Source organism: Ceratotherium simum, chromosome 3 (genome assembly GCF_057802395.1).
Source record: "Ceratotherium simum simum isolate JZ-2026a chromosome 3, ASM5780239v1, whole genome shotgun sequence".
Lineage (NCBI taxonomy): Eukaryota > Metazoa > Chordata > Mammalia > Perissodactyla > Rhinocerotidae > Ceratotherium > Ceratotherium simum.
The window spans coordinates 14,976,151-14,996,678 of record NC_141902.1 but is presented as its reverse complement, the minus strand read 5'-3'; the positions used below and the strand labels follow the sequence as shown (position 1 = coordinate 14,996,678).

General features: G+C 42.7%; 1 long non-coding RNA gene across 1 annotated transcript; it reads right to left on the bottom strand.

Moving 5' to 3' along the window:
• Nucleotides 1-2,142: 2,142 nt before the first annotated feature.
• Nucleotides 2,143-18,260, bottom strand: LOC147917435 (uncharacterized). The gene is made up of 4 exons (XR_015549711.1): nt 17,944-18,260; nt 17,647-17,780; nt 17,231-17,500; nt 2,143-6,542 (listed from the first exon to the last, which is right to left on the bottom strand). It is a non-coding gene; the product is annotated as an uncharacterized LOC147917435 (long non-coding RNA).
• Between the last annotated feature and the right edge of the window lie 2,268 nt (nt 18,261-20,528).

The following is a 20,528-nucleotide window of genomic DNA, read 5'->3' as shown; positions in this document are numbered from 1 at the left end:
GGAGAATGTGCCTGAAGGAGAAGTAAAACTCAAGTTAGGCCTTAGATGATGAACACAATTTAGATGGGTGGAAGGAAAAAGGAGAGCTTTCAGGCAGATGAAACAAACGAAGACAAGACTCGGGTGCACAAATGAGCGTAACACACGCAGGGAATTTTAACTTCGATCGTAAGCTCCATGGGGCAGGAACTGTGTCTTAGCTTGTTCACAGTTATATTTCCAGAGACTAGCACATGAGGGGCACTCAGAAATTACTTGTTAAGGACAGAAAGAAAGGGAGAAGGAAGAGAAGGAGGGGTAGAGGAGAGCAAGGGAGAGAACTTGAATGAAGAAAGACAGAACAGGGAACAGACATGTCTGACCACAGAAGAAGGAGTGTTGAGAGTGAAGGGAAATAAGGTTGGTAACATTTGGGTGGAGCAAAGCTGGGAAGGGCCTTGGCCAAAGTCAGGGCAGGGAGTCTGATTTAAAGTGAAAGGCAAGATGGAGCCAGAGGGAGCGCAATGGGTTCTTGAGCATTAGGAGAAGCGTGTTAAAGGGCATGGGATATGAATCAGTGTATCAGCAGTGTGAAGGCCAGACTGGACAGGACACAGGCTAGATGCTGGCAGAGTCCTTAGGAAGCCACTGTTGCAGTCTAGACACACGAAAAGATGAGATTTTGACCTACAGGATGGCAGAAGTAATGAGAGGAGAGATGAAAAATCAAAGGACCTGCTGAAAGGGCAAAATCTACACAATGTTGATATCAGTTGGGATGGAGATAATGGAGAGAAATAGGTCAAAATTTCTAGTGGGGAACCTGAAATAGTGGTGGTGGCAGGCTTAGAAAAGGAGAAGTTAACCTGGTTTAAGATGAAGTGAGGAAGATACTAAGCTCAGCATGTGACATATAACTGTAGAAATACAGATCTAAACCTATAAATAACAATCTGCACCATAGAGAGTCCAAGAATTTGTCTATGGTTTCGTACATGGGTATGTTTGTGGGGTCAACATACATGGTATAGCCACTAAGCAATTTTAATTGAACTACAGAACTTCACAACTGGAAGAAATATAAAATTGCCCAACACTTACACAATATACAGTATACATGTTTAGAACACATATACAGTGTACAGTTGTGTTTGTCCATCAGTGTCTGTTTGAATAACCTCTAGTGAAAATAGCTCACTCCTCTTTCTGTGGTTGGACAGCTCTGTTTATTAAAAAGTTTTCCCTAATATTGGTATTTGTTTGACAAACTGAAGCTCACTTAAGCATAAATTTGGTAATCTTAAAAATAGGTGAAGAAAATATTAACTCTTCCAGTATCATTCACTCCTTCTTCCTTAGGGGAAAAAAAACAAAATTTTAGTGGGACACGTGACTACTCAGAATAAAGACTACCTTCCCCAGATCCCCTTTCAGCTCATTGACCATGTGACCTATTTCAGACCAATGGGACAGGAGCAGAAGCTATGTGGGGAATTTCAGGGCCATCCCCTTAAAAGGAAGGAGCCTGCCTTATGTGTGCCTCTTTTTCCTCCTCCTTGCTGACTGGAATGTGGGTGGGATGCTAGCAGTTGGAACAGCCATCGTGCATGAAATGAAGCTGCATGTTGAGGATGGCAAAGCAACAAGATAGAAGGAGCCTGAGACCCTAAAAATTGTATAAACACATGCGCACACCTTCTTAGTCCGAGATCAGCATGAGAGAGGAATAAATTTTTGTTTAAGCTATTTGTATTAGGCTAAATTTTGTTGAAGCTGTTTTACTTGGATTTCTGTTAGAGCAGCCAAATTATATACTAATACTTTGGGTTCTAATCTCTGCCTCTGTCATTTACTAACAAGTTGCTTAGTTTCTCTGAGCCTCAGTTTCTTCACCTGTAAAATTTAGCCTACTCCACAGGGTTGCAAAAGAAATTAAATGAGATAATGTATGTAAATCCACATACCACAGTGAGTACTCAGTAAATTGTAGCTGTTATTGTTACTACTATCATGTATTAATGTGAAAATTAGCTATCTCAAAAATAAATCCAAACAACCACAATTCCTTAGAAACAGCAAAAAAAAATTTACTACACTTTAATATAGTAGTTGAAGATTAGTTTATTAGTCTAAACAACTGTGATATAGTATAAATATCTTCATTCCATACTCAAGAGGCCAGAAAGGTACAGAGACTAGAAATTCAGAGCAATACAACAAGTAAGTGGCAAAACATGAACGAGTTTTATATCTTTCATTCTCTTGAGGTTCAATCATTTGAGGAACAAGCAACAGGACAAAAGAGTGACCGTGTGTGTGTGTGTGTGTGTGTGTGTGTGATTCAAGGACTGTCCAAGAATCTCCCTGTGCCTTTTCAACCTCACACCAGCTACATTTCTGAGGCACCCAAAGGTCAGAACCCTGGGAATAACTGGCTCTTTCCTTTATGAGGAGGTTTGTCCACGACTACTCCTCAAGGTGTCCTTCCGGCACTGTGCAAGTCTCTCATTAACTGAGAAGACACTAGTGTTTTCCTTCTATGTGAGGGACTATCTAGATACACAGAGCCAGGCCACCCTGAATCATTGTTCTAACATCCTGTGCAAAATTCCTCCATCTTCTCAAAGTTTCACCTTTTTTCTTTCTTCACTCACCCAAAGTCCCATCAGAGGGAAAGCTACCTTGAGAATGCTGCTGGGGTCTCTCCTTCAAAGAGGTACTTTTATTTAGGCTATAAAAAGCAGTCAGAGACATTAAACACTAAATATCTGAGGGTGGATGAATGGTTGGAGGGACAGAAGGAAGGAAGGGAACTTACTTGATCCAATGAAAAAAGCTGCTTAAAAGTAACCACATCATCTGTCAGAATCAAGAAAATTCAATTACGGGGACAGAGACATGAAAAGGAAAAATTGAGTTGTTAAAAAATAAATCTGGGTTTCAAAGGGAAAATTTTTTGTAAAACTAAGGCATTCTCATTGTAAAACATATTCTATTTCCCAAAAAGAATAAAGAAAGAAATAAAATCTCTCACTCTTTCGACTCCCAGCTCAACTCCCTAGAAATAACCACACCTCATATTTTCTTACATATCCTTCTAGAAATTGTCCTGCATATACAAGAATATACTCTCTCTCTCCATATATATATATGTGTGCATATATCCATAAAATTATATGCCTTCTTTTATTATTTCTAAAACTATCAATGAAAAAATTATTTTTAAAATCTTGTTTCTTAAAGCAAAACTCCCTCCTAACAAGAAATGAAAGCCTTACACATAACTATCTCAGGTCTTCATCAGAGTCAGCAGAAGTCCAGGTACTCTGTGAAACAGAAACAATCAAATGCTTCAAAATATTTAATTTCCTATTCCAGGAATGTGAAACAGGTGTAATTAAAATAACACTTTTTTAATTAAGTGACCTGTCTTGACCAACCATCTGTGAATAATTCAGATTTCCCCCTTATTATTACTATAAAATTAAAACGAGGTCATATAAACAAGAAGATCCTCTTTAACTATCTTTAAGCACCAGCAATATATATTTTCCACTAGTTAAAATCCTTAATGATACAAAAAACCTATCAAGCATAACTCCCCCAATCCACTTGCCTGAAACCATCAATATTTTATCATGCACTTGCAGTTGGCTTTAATTTAACAGTCCAGGTTACTAATCAAACAAAACACCCAAGTCATTAAAAGTTAGCGTGCCATTTAGAAAGTGCATTTCACGTTTATTAAAATATCTTTCATGCAGCCATTAGAAACCTAAAGTTTTAATTACAATCAGATACTTAGTTCTACTCCCGTTATGCATGTGGCACTCTCTTGCCGCTGCCCTGATTAATCTTCCAGAGCAAGTTCATCCATTACCTCCTGAAATTATTTTCCTCTCAACTTATTCAGAATTCATCTTTCTACCCCACCCCCCACAAATCAGTAAAATGCATTTAACGGTGTGCAAAGTAACGACCCAAAAGATAACTCATTTAAAAGATTTCATTTCAAATGTAATTTATCCTTCATAAAAGACCAAAGAAGCATCATTCAGAAAGACGAATTGAAATTGAAAATTAGCTCTTCGTGTCTTTATGTTAATTTTGATTATTTATTTTTCTTTCTAGTGATGGGGAAAGTTCAACCAGCATTTTCTTGCAATTTGCTAACTGTGTGATTCAGGTAAGTGTTTTCTTTTTAACTTTCCAATCTTCCCTACCCTTGTTCCTGCCCTGGCTTGCTCTAAATTTCCATGAAAGAGATTACTGGCTTGTAAAACAACAGATTTTGTGTTAAATCTAGCTCTTCTAAATTACAGCATTGAGACTCTCATCAGTTATATTTACTGTGCACTAAAAGACATTTTAGGTGGGGTTTAGAGCTGACAGCGGATATGGGATCACTTGATCTCACTTCTAAGAGTCACACCAATGAATTGTGTGCCCTGCTGTTGAGATGAAGGCCAGGTATGAATGGAACCGACAGTCCATTCAATAAACAATGGTCTATCCTTTAATGACTAAAAACATCCTGCATCCACCAAGCTGTTTCCAATATAAACCCATAAAGACCACAGTTCTAAACAATATAAAATTACGTTAATGATAATAATCATACATTTTAGTAAGAAAAAAGAAACGTCTTAACCAAAATTCAGGTTCCATTTCCAACAATAGCTCATATTTTCTGAATCAAGAGATAATGTATCCCAGTGAAAGCTAGTCACAACAAAGGTGTTCCCGCGTCTCCAGGGCTCAACAGCGCATGACTTCAAAGTTCTATATCCTTTAGATATTAGAAAAGCACGATGGCCTGAGCCTGATGATGCTTGCTTCCCATCAGGGGAAGTGTGTCGGAATATTGCCAGGTTCTGGGCAGAGGCAAGGAGAATAGCTTCCTGCCACACTCTGCGCCACACTTTGTCCCCTGGAGCCTGAGGCACCTCTGCTTGTGCCCAGAGTTTGGCAAAGTCTCTCTTAAGCAGCTCCTTTCACTTGCATGGAATGTTTCCAAGTCTCTAATGAGTCCCATCCGTTTAAGACCTTCACTTCTCTAACCATAGGGACTCAAACACAGTGCAGAGGGCTGGAAGGGTGAACACTCATACTATTCCTTCCCTATTCTGTGGCCTTGATTCCTGGTCCCTACCTCCAATCAAAAATCCCTCTCTTCCTGCAAAATAACAAAGCCCTTGTACACCACCGGATGGAAAGGGACAAGCCAGAGTGGAAGTGTTGTCTACACTACTCTAGCAACATCTAGTCCCCAAGTGGGCCAGCCAAAAATGCCTTTACTGAAATTCACAAAAGAAGTTTCTACCATCCTAAAGAAGCCTCGGTTCTAAAGAAACAACATAGAGAATATATGAAAAGAGGAACATATTCAAGGCCAGATCTCTGGTCTCCATGGTCTTCTTTAAGGATTCATCTCAGATAATCAGGAATTTCACAAAAGATAGGATATTTCTTTCCCTTCAGGTTTACATAAGTTGCTCCAGAATTCCAGGAACTTTTATTGAGAATTCCAAATTATCCAAATATTTTCAGGCACTTGGCCCCACTAAAGGCCCTGTGAGGGAAGACAAAGGACCCTGAATTCAAGACCCCAGCCCTCAAGATGTTGACACTCTTATTGGGATGACAAGCCACAAGTACACGAAATATCTGTACATCACCTATAAAGCAACATATCCACCAATGTAAATTAATACAGTGCAAATTGTGTGCATAGAAAGCAAAAAGGACTGCCACAGAGAACTGACTGAACCAGGTAGGGTGACTTAAAAACAGCGTCCCAAAGAATGTGCATTCAGAGCTCAATCTTCAAGGACGTGGTCCATCACAGCCAGCTGTGATATGGCAGCACCCAGCTCAAAGTGATATGCAGATTAGGCATTCAATAAATCCTTGTTGAAAGATGAATGCTGGACACGGTCCTTGGTGTAAAGGACATGGTTTGGAAGGAAGAATGAGAATCAGAATAACATTGATAAGAGCGAACATATATTGAGTACTTGCTGTGTTCCAGGCACTGTGTTTAGTGCCTTATAATCTCACTTAATCCTCACAACTCTGGTCCACTTACCTATCGCCAGGTAACAAACCACCCCAATACTTAACATCTCTAAATAATGACTATTTTATTATATCTCACAATTTCATGGGTCAGGAACTCAGCCAGGGCTCAGCCAGATGATTCTTCTCCTCCACACAGCATGAACTGAGGTTCCTAAGTGGTAGGCAACTGGTAGATGGGCTCATCTGGAAGGTCCAAGATGGCCTCTGACATGCCTTGGTAGGGATGGCTGGAAGGCTTGGCTCAGCTGAGACTGTTGACAGGAACGCCTATACATGGCCTCTTCAGCATGACAGTTTCAGGATATTTGCACTTCTTACATGGTCGCTCAGGGCTCCTAAAAGGAGTGATCCAAAGGCGGAAGCTGCTAGTCTCTTAAGGCCTGAGTCTGGAAACTGACGCAATATCAGTTCAGCCATACTTTATGTGTGAAGCAGTCACAGGGTCCACCAGATTCATGGGGCAGGGACCTACATTCCACCTCCTGAGGGAAGGAGTGTCAAATAATTTGTCACCATATTTAATCTACCACAAATTACCCTCTGATCACAAGTTATTTACATTCTTCCCGTGTGCAAAATACACTCACACCTCTGCAAGGTCCCTAAAAGACTCAATCAGCTCAAAGTCTGGGATCTCATCATCTAAGTGAGGTCCAGGTGGGGATGAGACCCCCAGGTGAAGTTCCCCTCAATCTGAAGCTCTGTAGGAAGACAAGCTGCCTGGCCCGTACACATGCAATCACACGCACACATACACACACAGTCACACGCACACATACACACACAAAACATACGATAATGAGACAGGCGTAGAGTAACAGCAATAGACACTCCCATTCAAAAAGAGAAAGAACAGGGGGCATAGCATTTACTGGTCCATGGTAACTCTGAAATGCACCTGGTCAAACACCACTAGCTCCTGGATTAGGGTCCATCATGTTCCCTGGGATTTATTCTCCACATCTCTTAGTTCTACCCTCTAAATCACCTTTCCTTTTTCATGAGAACTGACCTGTGGTTGTAGCTTAGGAGACTTCTTAAACTGCTTCTTGTCCATTGGAATTGAAGACCCCCAAGGGCTCTTTTTATTTTGAGTTATCTTTGTCCCTTTCAGTCAAAGTTGATGGTGCTTCTATCTATTCAATTCTCTTAAAAACTTTGTGGGGTTGGGGGCCGAGGCCGGTGGCACAAGGAGTTAACTGCACGCACTCCACTGCGGCGGCCCGGGGTTTGCCGGTTCGGATCCCGGGCGCGCACAGACGCCCTGCTTGTTAAGCCATGCTGTGGCGGCGTCCCATATAAAGTAGAGGAAGATGGGCACGGGTGTTAGTCCAGGGCCAGTCTTCCTCAGCAAAAAAAACAGGAGGATTGGCATCGGATGTTAGCTCAGGGCTTGTCTTCCTCTTAACTTTGTGGGGTTTCTATTAATCTTATTGGGATTCACGTCATTAAATGAAAGCCATGCCCACAAATCTCTTTGAGACAGGTCCCTCTCTGCCTTGGGATGAATCACAGTGCTATGGGACACTTAGAAGCTTTTTGTCTAGTTCTAGACATGCCCTTAAATCTTCCCAGAATATTAACAAAGGGTCTTACAGCCATACCTTTGATATGACCTTAGCTTGATGTCATTTTTTAGTTCAAAAGCCTTTCGCCGATGGAGAGGCTGGAAATGAGAGAGTTTTATTTTCAAACCCATTAAGTCCTGGGTCTTTTATAGGTCCTTTAAAAATTATTTGATAGATGTTAGCTCAGAGCCAGTCTTCCTCAGCAAAAAGAGGAGGATTAGCATGGATGTTAGCTCAGGGCTGATCTTCCTCACAAAAAAAAAAAAAAATTATTTGAACACTGCAAAATTTCTTTTTTCTTTTTTTTTATCTTATATCTTTCTATCCACACCTTATCATAAGTGCCTCAAAGAAACCAATTGGCATCTTCAACATTCTGCCAGGAAGTCTCTTTAGCCAAATCCACTAGTTTGTCAGGTTTATGTTCTATTTTCCACATTACTGCAAACCACAGTGCTCTCAAGCTTTCTTCCTCCATTACACAACAAGGGTCACATTTTTTCCAGGCTCCAAAACCAGTCCTTCCAGGCTTTACCAGTAGTCTCTTCAATGGCCTTCCAGCTTTCACCAACAGGCTCCCTAAGGCGTTTCAGCTTCTGCCTACTGCCCAGTCCCAAAGCCACAGGTTTTAGGGTTTTATTAGAGCAGCACCACACTTCCAGGTACCAAACTCTGTTCCAGTCTTCTATTGCTGCATACTGAATAGCTTAAAACAATCATTATATCTCATGATTCTGTGGGTTAAGAATTGGATCAAGACTCAGTTGGACAATTCCTTTGTTCCCCATGGCATCAAATGCAGTCAGTGAGTCACTTGGCGGTATTGAGCTAATGGATGGGCTGGTTGGAGGGTCCAAGATGGCTTCATTCACATGTCTGTCATCTTGGTGGGGATAGCTGGAAGGCTATAGCTGCTGGGCTCAGCTAGGACTATCTCATACTGAGACTCCAGCATGGTGGTCTCAGGGTATTTGGAATTCTTACCTGGTGGCTCAAGACCTCTAGAAACTTTTCCCAGGAAGGGAAGTAGAAGCTACTAGTCTCTTATGCCGGAAACAGGTACATTGTCGCTTCTCCCATATTCTATTGGTCAAGCAATCATAGAGCCAGATTTAAGGAGCAGAGACATAGACTTACCTCTCAATGGGAGAAGAGTCCAAAAAATTTGCAGCCATCTTTAATCTATGACAAATTCTATGACCTGGATATTGTTATTCTTATTCTTATTTTACGAATGAGGAAACCAAAACTTAGAAAGGATAAGTAATTTGCCCAAAGTCATACACTAGGTGCCTATGAGGCCATGTTTTCCATCAGAGATACAAGCTTCTCTCCCTTCCTTTCCTCCCTGCTCTCAGGTGGATTTCTGCAAATTGTACTTCATGAATGTTTAAAAAAGAACAAATGATCACATACTATAAAGGTCTTATAAAGTCAATGTCCTTGCTCATTTATGAAAGTGCATCTGACAAATTCAGCCTGACAGTATGTTCTCTCAGAGGTGGAGGAAATAATGAGGGGAATTACTCTTCTGGACCAACACAGGAGAACTGTTTGGTGAGGATGAAGTGACAGGAACTTTGGGGAACAAAGGGACTTTGTCATCCTGGAGTGATGACCGTTAGGGAAGGGCGAGCTGGTATGGTCGGAGGGAAGCCCTCTCACTGTATGGCAGAAAGAAAACATAGCTATGGGTCCACAGTCTGTGGTTCTACACTGGAAGATTATACAGAAAGGATGGGGCTTTTAAAAATAAAATTCTGAACTAGCTTCTAGAAATTATCCCTAGGAAGAAGAAAAGAGAGCAAGAACTTATGTGGCTACACAGAAAGTGTCCTAGCAAACTCAGATTTAGGATACACATACCACAGATGGGGTCAAGGAACACACAACCAAGATTAAATGCAAAAGTTGGCACAAACCAAAGGGAATTGTGTCAGGAAGGCTGAAGCCCAGAACATACAGGTGTTGCTAAAGACAGTGAGGAAAATAGTTTTTGTGATTTTGTTGGGGCAGGAACAAGGAAGATGTAAGTCTGCTGAGTAGAGATTACGGTACAACAAATACTGTTAACAGATCATAGAGAAAACAGAACTGCTCAACTTCTATTTTGCTTCTTTCTTTTCTTTAAAGAGAATGGGCATTTGACTGGAAAGAGAAGCATGAATATTGAAGAAACTGAATCTCAGGCAGGGGAGATGATGTTGAGCAAAAGCCCCTTTCCGTCAAAAATGAGTTCATTTCCTCCTAACAATCCAGTATAATTTAATAGATGACATGTTGGGACTCTGTAAATGCGAGCTTCTCCCCTGCACAGTTTAGGATGCGAAAAAAAAAAAAACAACAACACGTGCCAGTCAGTTCTCAGAACGGAAGGCTCAAATCCCCACACGTAGGTAATGGCAGCAAGTCAGGAATCCCAATGGGGCTGGGGACACGGGGGATGCAGAGTGACTGCTAACAGGTACAAAGTTTCTTTGGGGTAATGAAAATGTTCTGGAATTAGATAGTGGTAATGGTTTCACAACCTTGTGAATATACTAAAAACCACTGAATTTATACACTTTGAAGGATGAATTTTATGATATGTGCATTGTATCTTAAGTTTTCAAAAAAAATACATGATCACATTTTACCCATGTCCTCAGTATCAATTTTCTTTTCTGTGTCCACCAATCTAAAAAACCAGTGACCAGGGCACATCTCTGCCAGTTAAAGGACTAAAACCAAACTCCATTTTGAAAGTTCTTGTTCTTTGTGACTGATGACAAAACATACAAACAAAACAGTGTGCTTTTTAGTCTTATGGAAAAATGAAGGGATATAACCAAATCTAGCACATAAAAAAAATAAAAGCAAATACTGGTTTGTGTCATTTTTGAAAAATGAGAGAAAAAGATGGAGTCACAACTGTGCCAATATTACACTATATTGCCCGTCACAAGAAATCTAGATGGGATAATAAGTCTGCTAAAGCAGTGAGTTCAGGTCCTTAATGACTCTCTAGGAACTAACTACATGTACAGTGGATGAAAAGATACGACAAGGAGCTAGAATGAAAAAGTCTTAGCAACTTTAGTGGCCACAAGCTTTATAAGAAGCAGGAGAGTGATGGAGCTGCTAGGCTATGAATGCACCTAAGCTATGAAATCTGGTGTCCGGTTGGGCATGGGGGGAGAAGAGGAAATGGTCTCACTCTAGTCTGTGTGGATCAGCATATCTAGGCGCCCTTCTGGGTGCTACAGTCTAAGAGGACACAGGCAAACTAGAACCTGACAGAATATTGAAGGTCTGACACCATGACATAATTGGAACCATTAAAAGGACAGATACTATTTAGCTTGGAAAAGAGAAGGCAAAAGAGAAATACGAAAATTGTCTTTTAAAAAATTATCAGGTTTCAGTTCATTTTTGGACCCCAAAGAGAAAAGAGTGATCTACATGAGTCTTATTAACAAGATCTCAAAAAGGAAAAAACTAAGGTTGCCAAACACTTGAGGACTGAGTTGAGTAACCTCAGACAAAATAGGTACGTGAGCCAGAAGTCACAATTAGCTGATGTCGAAAATAAATGTGAGGGAGCAAGAAAGGGGAACTTAAAAGTGGAAACAGAACCAAGCTGTCAGGAAGAAGGAAAAAGGGGAAAGACAGTCAGTAGAGACATATGTTTGGTGAATTCCCGAGCCACGTCCCAGGGGTCTGTATTATTAAAATGTCCTAAAACAATTCTTAGGCAGCCAAACTGGGACCTGTTTATCACCCGGCATTTGGAAACCACTCTTCTAGAGAGCTCTTTGATGATGCCACATATGTCCTTAAAAGCCCTCAATCATTCTTCATGACTGCCAAAAATAAAATCCAAAGTTTTTAACTTGGCTTCAGAACTCTACCTAGTATGGCCCAGTTCTACTTTTTGTGTGTGTGTGTGAGGAAGATTAGCCCTGAGCTAATATCCGTTGCCAATCCTCCTCTTTTTGGTGAGGAAGATTGACCCTGGGCTAACATCCATACCTGTCTTCCTCTACTTTATACGGGACGCCGCCACAGCATGGCTTGATAAGCGGTGCGTAGGTCCGTGCCCGGGGTTCCGAACCCAGGAACCCCAGGCCACCAAAGCGGTGCACGTGAACTTAACTGCTATGCCACCAGGCTGGCCCCCAGCTCTACTTGTAAAATTTTACCTCTCATTCCTTCCCATTACCAGTCTTGTCCTCTGGCCAAACTCATGTATCTATTACTCACCAAGCATTCATCTCTGTTTGTTCTCTGCATGCACCTGTTTATTCCCTTCTTTCCCCCTGGAACACCTCTCCTCTTTGCATCCACCCTACCCCCAAATCTGCTATTCATTCAACCCACCTTGAAGCAAAGAACCAAAAGCCTATCAAGGAATTTTTTCTTGATTATGCCATGCAAAAGTTATTCCATCATCCAAATCCTCCTCGACTCTCGGTCACTTAGTTACTTCAACTTAGGTCTCAGTTTCTTCATCTGTAAAACTATCATAATAATACTACCAACTTCATAGGGTCTTGTGAAAATAAAGTACGTTTACAAATTGAAGCACCTAGAACAGTGCCAAGAATATATGCGCTCTATAAATTATGATAATTCTTATCATTAGTTAGAATCTCTTTATAGGAGGAAGTTAATAGGACAAGCCATAGTCCCTACCTGCTGCAGTTGGTCCTGAGGCTGTAACTGATACCACCTCTTCTAGATTTTATACCACCGATTATAGATCCTCTTCCTTTGGATAGCACTTCTGCTGGTCTAGGTTGCTTGCCTGGTGGGTGACCTAGACCTTCATCCCTGAGGGGTCTGAGCCCATGGCTACATTGCCCCTATCAGGCCACGGTAGCTGTAATTCTTTTTTCACATGAGAGCACCAAGAGACATGCCAGTGGATCTCCTGAGCTCTAAACATACTCTTCTCTTTCTTCATTTTGGAGCAGCTACCCTATCTCCTCATGCTGATCAGGGTCAATTACCCCTGCCAAGATAACTCCTTTCTTAGCCTGCTAATCTAATGGCATAAGAAGTGTAATACGACAGGGCCAGCCCAATGGCTTAGTGGCTAAGTTCACGTGCTCCACTTCGGCAGCCCAGGGTTTGCAGGTTTGGATGCCGGGGGTGGACCTACACACCACTCATCAGGCCATGCTGTGACAGCATTCCATATACAAAATAGAGGAAGATGGACACAGATGTTAGCTCAGGGCTAATCTTCCTCAGCAAAAAGAGGAGGATTGTCAATGGATGTTAGCTCAGAGCCAGTCTTCCTCACAAAAAAAAAAAAAAGAAGAAGTGTAAAATGACAAGGTACAAGCATAGTCCTAGGCTTAGTAGGACTCTGACTGAGACCCCTGACGCCAAGTATCCCCACTGGGAAGCAGAATCTCTAGAACTCCAAAACCTAAAATTGCAAGAACAAGAAGCACATAGTCCCTCAGGCAAGTCCCTGGGATTGATAGTGAGCAGGACCACTCTTTCTTCCATCCCTTAAAACCAGACTCGTGTTCTTCACAAAACCACATAATGGCCATTGACTCAAAAGAAATACTGCACTTTGAAGGACGGTCTTGCAACCTTGTAGATTTTCATCTTCAAGGTGACCCTTTAGCCACACCTTCAAGAAGCTATTCCAATGCTGTTCAGCCCCTTAGGGTGCTGTACAATATATGGTAAATATGGTGACTCTATGATCACATGTCCATTATCAAACCTCCTTAACGTAAAGTGAGTATACCTTGGTCAGGGTGATGTGTAGGATCCAATGTTAGTAAATTAGAAACTCTGTAAGCCCTCAGATAAGAGATAGATCAGACACTACTTGGGACCCTAGATAGTGGTACTGGCTGAGGAGCTGAAGTCAGGAAAGGCAAATCCATGCCTAGAATACATTTTGATTCCAGTTAAGACAAATTGTTGCCCTTCCTAGGGTGAAGGTGGCTGATAGAATCAACTTGTGAGCAAGTATCTGCTTGGTCTCCTCAAGTTATTTACCACTGAGGGCTCAGACTCAGTCTCTGCTGCTGAAAGATCAAATATTAAGCAGTGGCAGCAGCTAGATCACCTCTGTATCACCTCTATGTCTGGCACCATGACTACTCCATTTATAGGGCCCTTATACAAATACTGGGTGCCTGAGGACAAAGGTGCCCGGGTGTCTCTTCTGCAGCAGATGCTCTCTAGTGAGCATTAATATGCAATAAAAAAGATGCTGACACTTTTTGCCCACTCTTATAGGTGCATCCACATGCCTCCTCTCAAGACCAAGGAGAAGAGTCTTGGGCGGAGCACCTGGTCATCCAGTTTACGTGAAAAGTAAAGTTGTCCAAGGTAAAGATATACATGGATTCCTAGACAGTTAAGGATGGTTTGGCTGTCAGTGAGTGGCCTAGAAAAGCAAAGGTGTACTGTTGGCCTTTCCAGGTCAGAGCAAACTGCCTCTGGTGGTCTGTACAAATTGGTATGGAGAGAAGAGCATTAGCTAGGTCTATAGCTGCATACCAAGTACCGAGGGCTGTGTTGATTTGCTCCAGTAAAGATTCTGTATCTGAGGCGGAAGCTGCAGTCTGAGCCATTTCCTGATTAAGATTACAATAGTCTCAGTCATTCCCTAAGATCTAGCCACAGCTGCACAGGTAAAACAGGTGAGTAAAATGGGAATGTGATGGGTATCACCAACCTGCATCGTTTAAGTCTTTGGTGGTGGCAGTAATATCTGTAACTCATTCATAGATGCAGTATTGCTTCTAGTTTACTACCTTGGTAGGGAGGGGAAGTTCCAGAAGCTTCTATTTAGCCCTGCCTATCATAATGGCACTTACCCCATGAGTCATAGAGCCAGTGTAGGTATTCTGCCAGTTACCAATTGTGTATATTCCACTACTGCATTCAGAAACTGGGAAAATAACCACGGGAAGGGTCCATGGATCAATTGGGGCCATTGCAAGTTAGAATTGAGTTGTTTCCATTTATCACCTGACTACTGAGGTCCCCACATTAGCTGCTGGGCCTCAATAGCATTTTACTTCCCCAAAAATTAGTATCAATATAAAGCCAGTATCTAGTAATACCCAAAGGGTCTAGACATTGCCTTTTCCTCAGTGCATAGTCACTCTAGTAAACGGCCACTAGCCCCATTAGGGAAGGCTTGGGGGAAGATTTACAGTATACACTTGTGGCAACATTGCAAGGTCCTTCCCAAGGGGACCCAGCTTCTCTTCAATCAAGGGACTCTGAGTCTGTGAGCTGGCTTAGGTCTGGAAAATGGGTGAATGACATGACTCTCCATTGTGGCAACTCAAATCAGGTTGGTGGCCACCAGATCTGGAGTTTGTTTTGTTGCTGCTGTTGTCGTTTTCTGCTATGTAGATGAAGCAATATTCTAGCAGAATGCCTATCCTTTTCATTCGTAATTACACCATGATCACTTGGCCTCTGCTGGAGAACCCTGGGGGCAAACCATTCTAATTATCAGCGCACCCTCCCACCCTGAACAGGAGGTTTACTCAATGAGCGGGAGCTGGTCCGCAGGAAGCAGCCTGCTGGAGCACCCCAGCAGCTTGTAGGGGAGTGAGCACCAGTGGGCCTCTGCCCGCCATTAGCAGCCATACCATCAGAGGAAAAGGTAAAGGAAACAGCACACCAAACCAGGAAGAGAAGCTCCTCAGTCCCCTCTGCTGAGGTGTCTCCTTCCAGCGCCCTCTATTGATAAAGCCTAATATTGCACCAGGTGGAAAAAGAAATGATTACATGCCTAGCTCCAAAATCAGACAGCAGAGCAAAAAAAAAGTGGATTTGGAGCCGAGCGATAATAGGTTGACAACTGACGCATATGCTCACTTCTCTGAGACTTTTGATCCCTTATTTGACACTCTGCCAAGGCAGTTCTGGCCTTTCCGCCTCCTCTAATGTGAGCTATCATTTTTTCCAAGCTTCCAGGAGCCATCCAGCAGCATAATCGAGATGGACTCCAAGATCCCTTGCCAGAACATTAAATCCTGACTCACAGGAGAGCGTACTCATAGCAACAGACTCTCTCCTTATCTAATTCTACAATCCACACTCCCAGGCCATCACTCTCAAGACCCATTCCCAGGCTAATGTGCTGGTATATAGGAGCCAGTTCCTGCAGCTCAGCTCCCTTCTCCTCCAGCAGGGCCAGCCCCTCCCCAGTAGGAATATGATAAGATTTGACCACAATTATTGGTCTAATGGCCAGGAAAGGAGGTGAGGGCATATCATGAGGATAGCATCTACTGTCTTGCAAAGCATCTCCTTCAGTTGCAACCTCGGCATAGTCTTCAGACAGGGGGAAGGTGCTGCTATCCCCTAGCAAGAAGAAATGGTCCATTTCTGCAGGCCCAGAGGGTTCAGGGGAACCCAGCAATGCAAAGGTCTCTAGTGTACCCAACTAGTCCCCATTCCAAGTATCAGGGACCTGTCAGGACCTTGACTTGCACATGACAGAGGCTGCTAATGTAGTGTGCGCTGAAGTTCTGCTGCTCTTACACTCAGAGCCTGCGCTTCATCTTAAGCATGGTCTGCCCTCAGGCTGCTGCACTGGAGGCCTCCGGACTTGCACACCACACTTTATTTTGGTAATGAGCTTGTCATTTTCTCTCTTCAATGCATCAGTAAGCACCGAAAATCAACCAATTATCCCATGGTCCTTTTAATTACAATTTTCCTCATATCTCTCGAATACTAGAGACAGTGCATGAACCAGAACGTCCCCTTCAATCTATATCCCCATCCCAATTCATCACAGGGGAAAGTGGTAGTACTTGCAAGGCCATGATATGCCACACTACAGGACTCCACCTGTTACAGTGATGGTCCCTGTTGCCAGCTGGCTAGTGAGTCATCCAACTTTAGAATCTCATCCTTAGAATCTGCTGCCTAGGACCAACTGTCTTAGGAAAATTCATGTGCAAGTGATTTATTAAGAAAGGGCCCCCTGGTATAACTGGTAAGAGAATGGTGGGAGCAAGACAGAGAATAGGAAGAAACCAAGCAAGGCACTGTAGTAGCTATCTACTGCTGCATAACAAATTACCCCAACACTTGGCATCGAAAAACAACACACATTCATTATCTCACAGTTTCTACATCAGGAACCCAGGCACAACTTCACTGAGTCCTCTGCTTCGTGGTCTGTCACAAGGCTGTAAGCCAGGTGTTGGCCCAGGGTCTGTGGTGTCAACTGAGTTCACCCTGGGAAGGATCTGCCTCTACACTCACTCAGTGGATGTTGGCAGCATTTGATTCCATGTGGCTTGTTGGACTGAGGGCCTCAGTTCCTTGCTGGCTGCTGGCCAGAAGCTGACCTCAGTTCCTTGCCATGTGGGCCTCTCTAATAGGGCCCTTACCTCACTAAAGCATGAAAGCCGAGAAAGCAATAGAGAGCCTGCTAGCAAGACAGAAGTTATAACTTTTATAACCTAATCATGAAGTGACATCCTGTCACCTTTGCCATATTCAGTTGGTCAAAAGCAAGTCACTGTGTCTATCCCACACTCAAGGAGAGGGGACTCCACAAGGGTGTGAATACCAGATGGGGATGATTGGGAGCCATTTTGGAAGCTACCTACCACAGGCGCCATCTCAGGCAAAGTCCCACAGAGGACAGCTTCAGCATGATCCTGTAGGGGAACTCCGGAGAATACATTAGGCTTCAGAGTTGTTCCAACCCAGGCCAAGGGTGCTAGAGCTTTATACTAGCATTCCCATCAGTCATTGGCTAAGGGTCACTCTCCCGTGGGGCACAGATTTCCAGGCACTTCCAGCTCTTTGTACATGCATGTAAGGTGGGTCCCAGCGACCTGAGGGCAGTCCTCAAAAAAAAGAGTCATGGGGACTGGCTGTTGGAAGTGAAAGCACAGTGAATGAGGTTAAAGGGAATTCAGAGGGACACGGGCAGCACATCAGCATTATATACAACAGAGAGTGAGAGAACGTAAAAGGACGCTCTCCATGCAGTTATCAGTAGTAAATAATGATTACATACCTGTTATTGTGTGTGGCTATTCTAGCCAGAAGTCTTGGCCTTCAAGTAATGAGAATCCACTTTTTGCATTATTGAAGGCTGCTGGGCAACTGCTCACAGAACCTAGACAGGCTTTTGGCTCAAGAGGCCTAATCCTGGGGACAGGGAAGAGAAACACAGGAAACCTAGGGGCCATTCTTGCTGTCTCTGCTGCTCTCTGAGGTCAAGAGTCTTTCTTTTTCTTTCTGAATCCCTGCTTCGCTTTTCTCTCTGAGAACAGACTTTCTCCACCCACTGATCCTCATGCACGTGACTTACCATTCTTGCTCTTGAATTCACCTCCCAGCCCCTTCAATGATCTTCAAGATCAGCTCACTACAAACAGTTGGCTCCATTTTTCCAAATCTCTGTAGCTATATAGAAGGAAATATTTCAAAATATTAATTTTAGTCATCTATAAGTAGTAGAATGGAGAATAGTTTTGTTTTCTTTTTATACCAGTCTGTGTTTTTTCCAAATTTTCTACAATGAACATGCGTTACATTTCTAATCAGCAAGGAAAAAACACAGCTGGACTGGATTTTTTCCACCTCATCCCAATCTTCCATCACAACACCCTCTCTCTTTATATCTACCCTTCCTGGTAGATGATCTTTGGAAAGATGAAGTATTGTTAGCGCAACGTAGCTAAGTTAAGCAACAAGGGGCAGTCATTATCAGCAATGGAAAGTTTTATTGTGTAATGTATGATTTGCCCTGAGGAACTGAAGGAACTGAAAAGTTATATCCCGTTCCTCCAGGATGAAGCTGGACCCTGGGGGGAGGAGGACTGACGGTTCTGCGGGACAGGAGAGGAAGAAAGGAGACCCATCCAAGGTGGACTCTCTAGATAGACTGTTGGGCGAGTCTGGAGAAAGTAAAGCATGGCTTGGCATCCTGCTGTGGACTTGGTGTGTAATCACGACTATGTAATGGTTTGAGCTAGTCCTCCTCATATTGACCTACCGGACATTACAGGGATAAATCAGGAATAGCAAACAACCAAACAAAACTGCAGTCTGAAGGATCATATGATAAGTATCAAATGAGAGGTTCAAAAATAAGTGTCAAGGAAGACACCCGACTCTCTCTTCTTATGGGGTCATTGTCCCCCATCTCGTCCAGCCTTTATATAAGTATTTTAGAAACCAAGAAGAAACGCTAGTGACACTGTAGGTCTCTATATTACAAATATATATATATACACACACACACACACACACAATAATGGGACACTTGAAATCACTGCTAAGGCTGTTAAGTCATCTCCAGTCCTAGCCTGTGCCATGGGCTGCAGAGAGCGTCACCTTAGGCTATATCACGTCAGGCTTCAAATAACCATCATAATAAGGGAGCAAACATTCCTCCATCTTCTTCCATTGGACTGCATATAATCCAAACTGGACGTGTTGAGATCTTGCCTAATTTGCTTTTAATATTAGTAAAGAAATATTTGACAATTTTCTTCATTATGATATTACACACTCTTGGTTACAAAAATTCTTCCTTGTGACTAACTGAGATCTCTCCTGTGATCGATCATTAAGTCCATTTCTTCTTGTTCTATTCTCTCCTTTGGTGGAGAACAGCAGCTGCTTACCATTCCGTCGTTAGAGCCCACCATGACATTGCCTATGCATTCTCTAAGCACCAGGTAATCCACATTTATTTGACCTTTCCTCATATACTTCATTGTCCCATTCCAATCAAATTTATGGCTTCCCTTTGAATCTACTCCAAGTTTTTTCTTGCTCTCCTAAACCATGGAAACAAATCAAACATGTGAACTTCTGGATGACTTCTAAGCGTTACACTCCCCTATTATAACTGAAAGAAACACAGAAAAGTAAAGGAATTTCTTTGATGTGCTGGAATATATGGCTATGCTGATGCATGCAGTAAGAATTCTTTTTTTAGTGCTAGACAAGTCAAAAGAACAGGTTATGCCACGTGTGAAAGACATTGATACTTGATAAGATGGCGCCACCTAGTGCCCTAGATCAGTGACATCTGCAAGAAAAGGGTGGGAAGAAAACTGGAAATCAATTATAGTGCAAAATGACAACTCAAGAAACCAGCAGGGCCAAGGCAATTTAATAACAACAGGTCGATTGATTATGAGGACCATAATTCTTAGTCTATTGACTGGAGCAGCTTAACAAATAACTTAGCCTTTTTCCAGAGAGAAAAAAGTGCTAGGTCCCACTGGAGGTTTACAAAGAGGAGAGAGGCACAAGGAAGCACCTACTTCATGCCCGGTAAGGTTCTAAGCATCTGGAGTGCATTTTTTTTTTTTTTACTTAATCATCATTTCCACCTTATGAGGCAATGACTATTATCCCCATTTTACAGATGAGAAAGTGAGGTCCAGAAAGGCTAAAATCTTACCCTTAGGTTACTTGACAGAGCCAGACCTGACTCTGAAGCCCACCTTCTTTCCCTTGCACTACCTCCAAGGAGGATGTACGGGGGAGCTTCTCTACCCTCTTTTGGTTTTTTTGTTTTTTTTTTTTGCTGAGGAAGATTCACCCTGAACATCTACTGCCAATCTTCCTCTTTTTGTATGTGAGCTGCCACCACAGCATGGCCACTGACAGATGAGTGGTGTAGGTCTGCGCCCAGGAACTGAACCCGGGCCACCGAAGCCACACCAAACTTAACCACTGGGCCACCAGGGCTGACCCTCAACCCCCTTTCTTATCTGTCACTCTCCACAGAGAAGACCAGGGACCACCAGGGAGTCCGTGCTGTAGATCTCTGCTGGAAGACGCCAAAAGGGAAGTTTGGAAGTCATGGGATGCAACAGGACAAACCCTATGCTGGAATAAGGGCTGGGCAGCAAAAGAATTTCCTGCAGCTCAGTT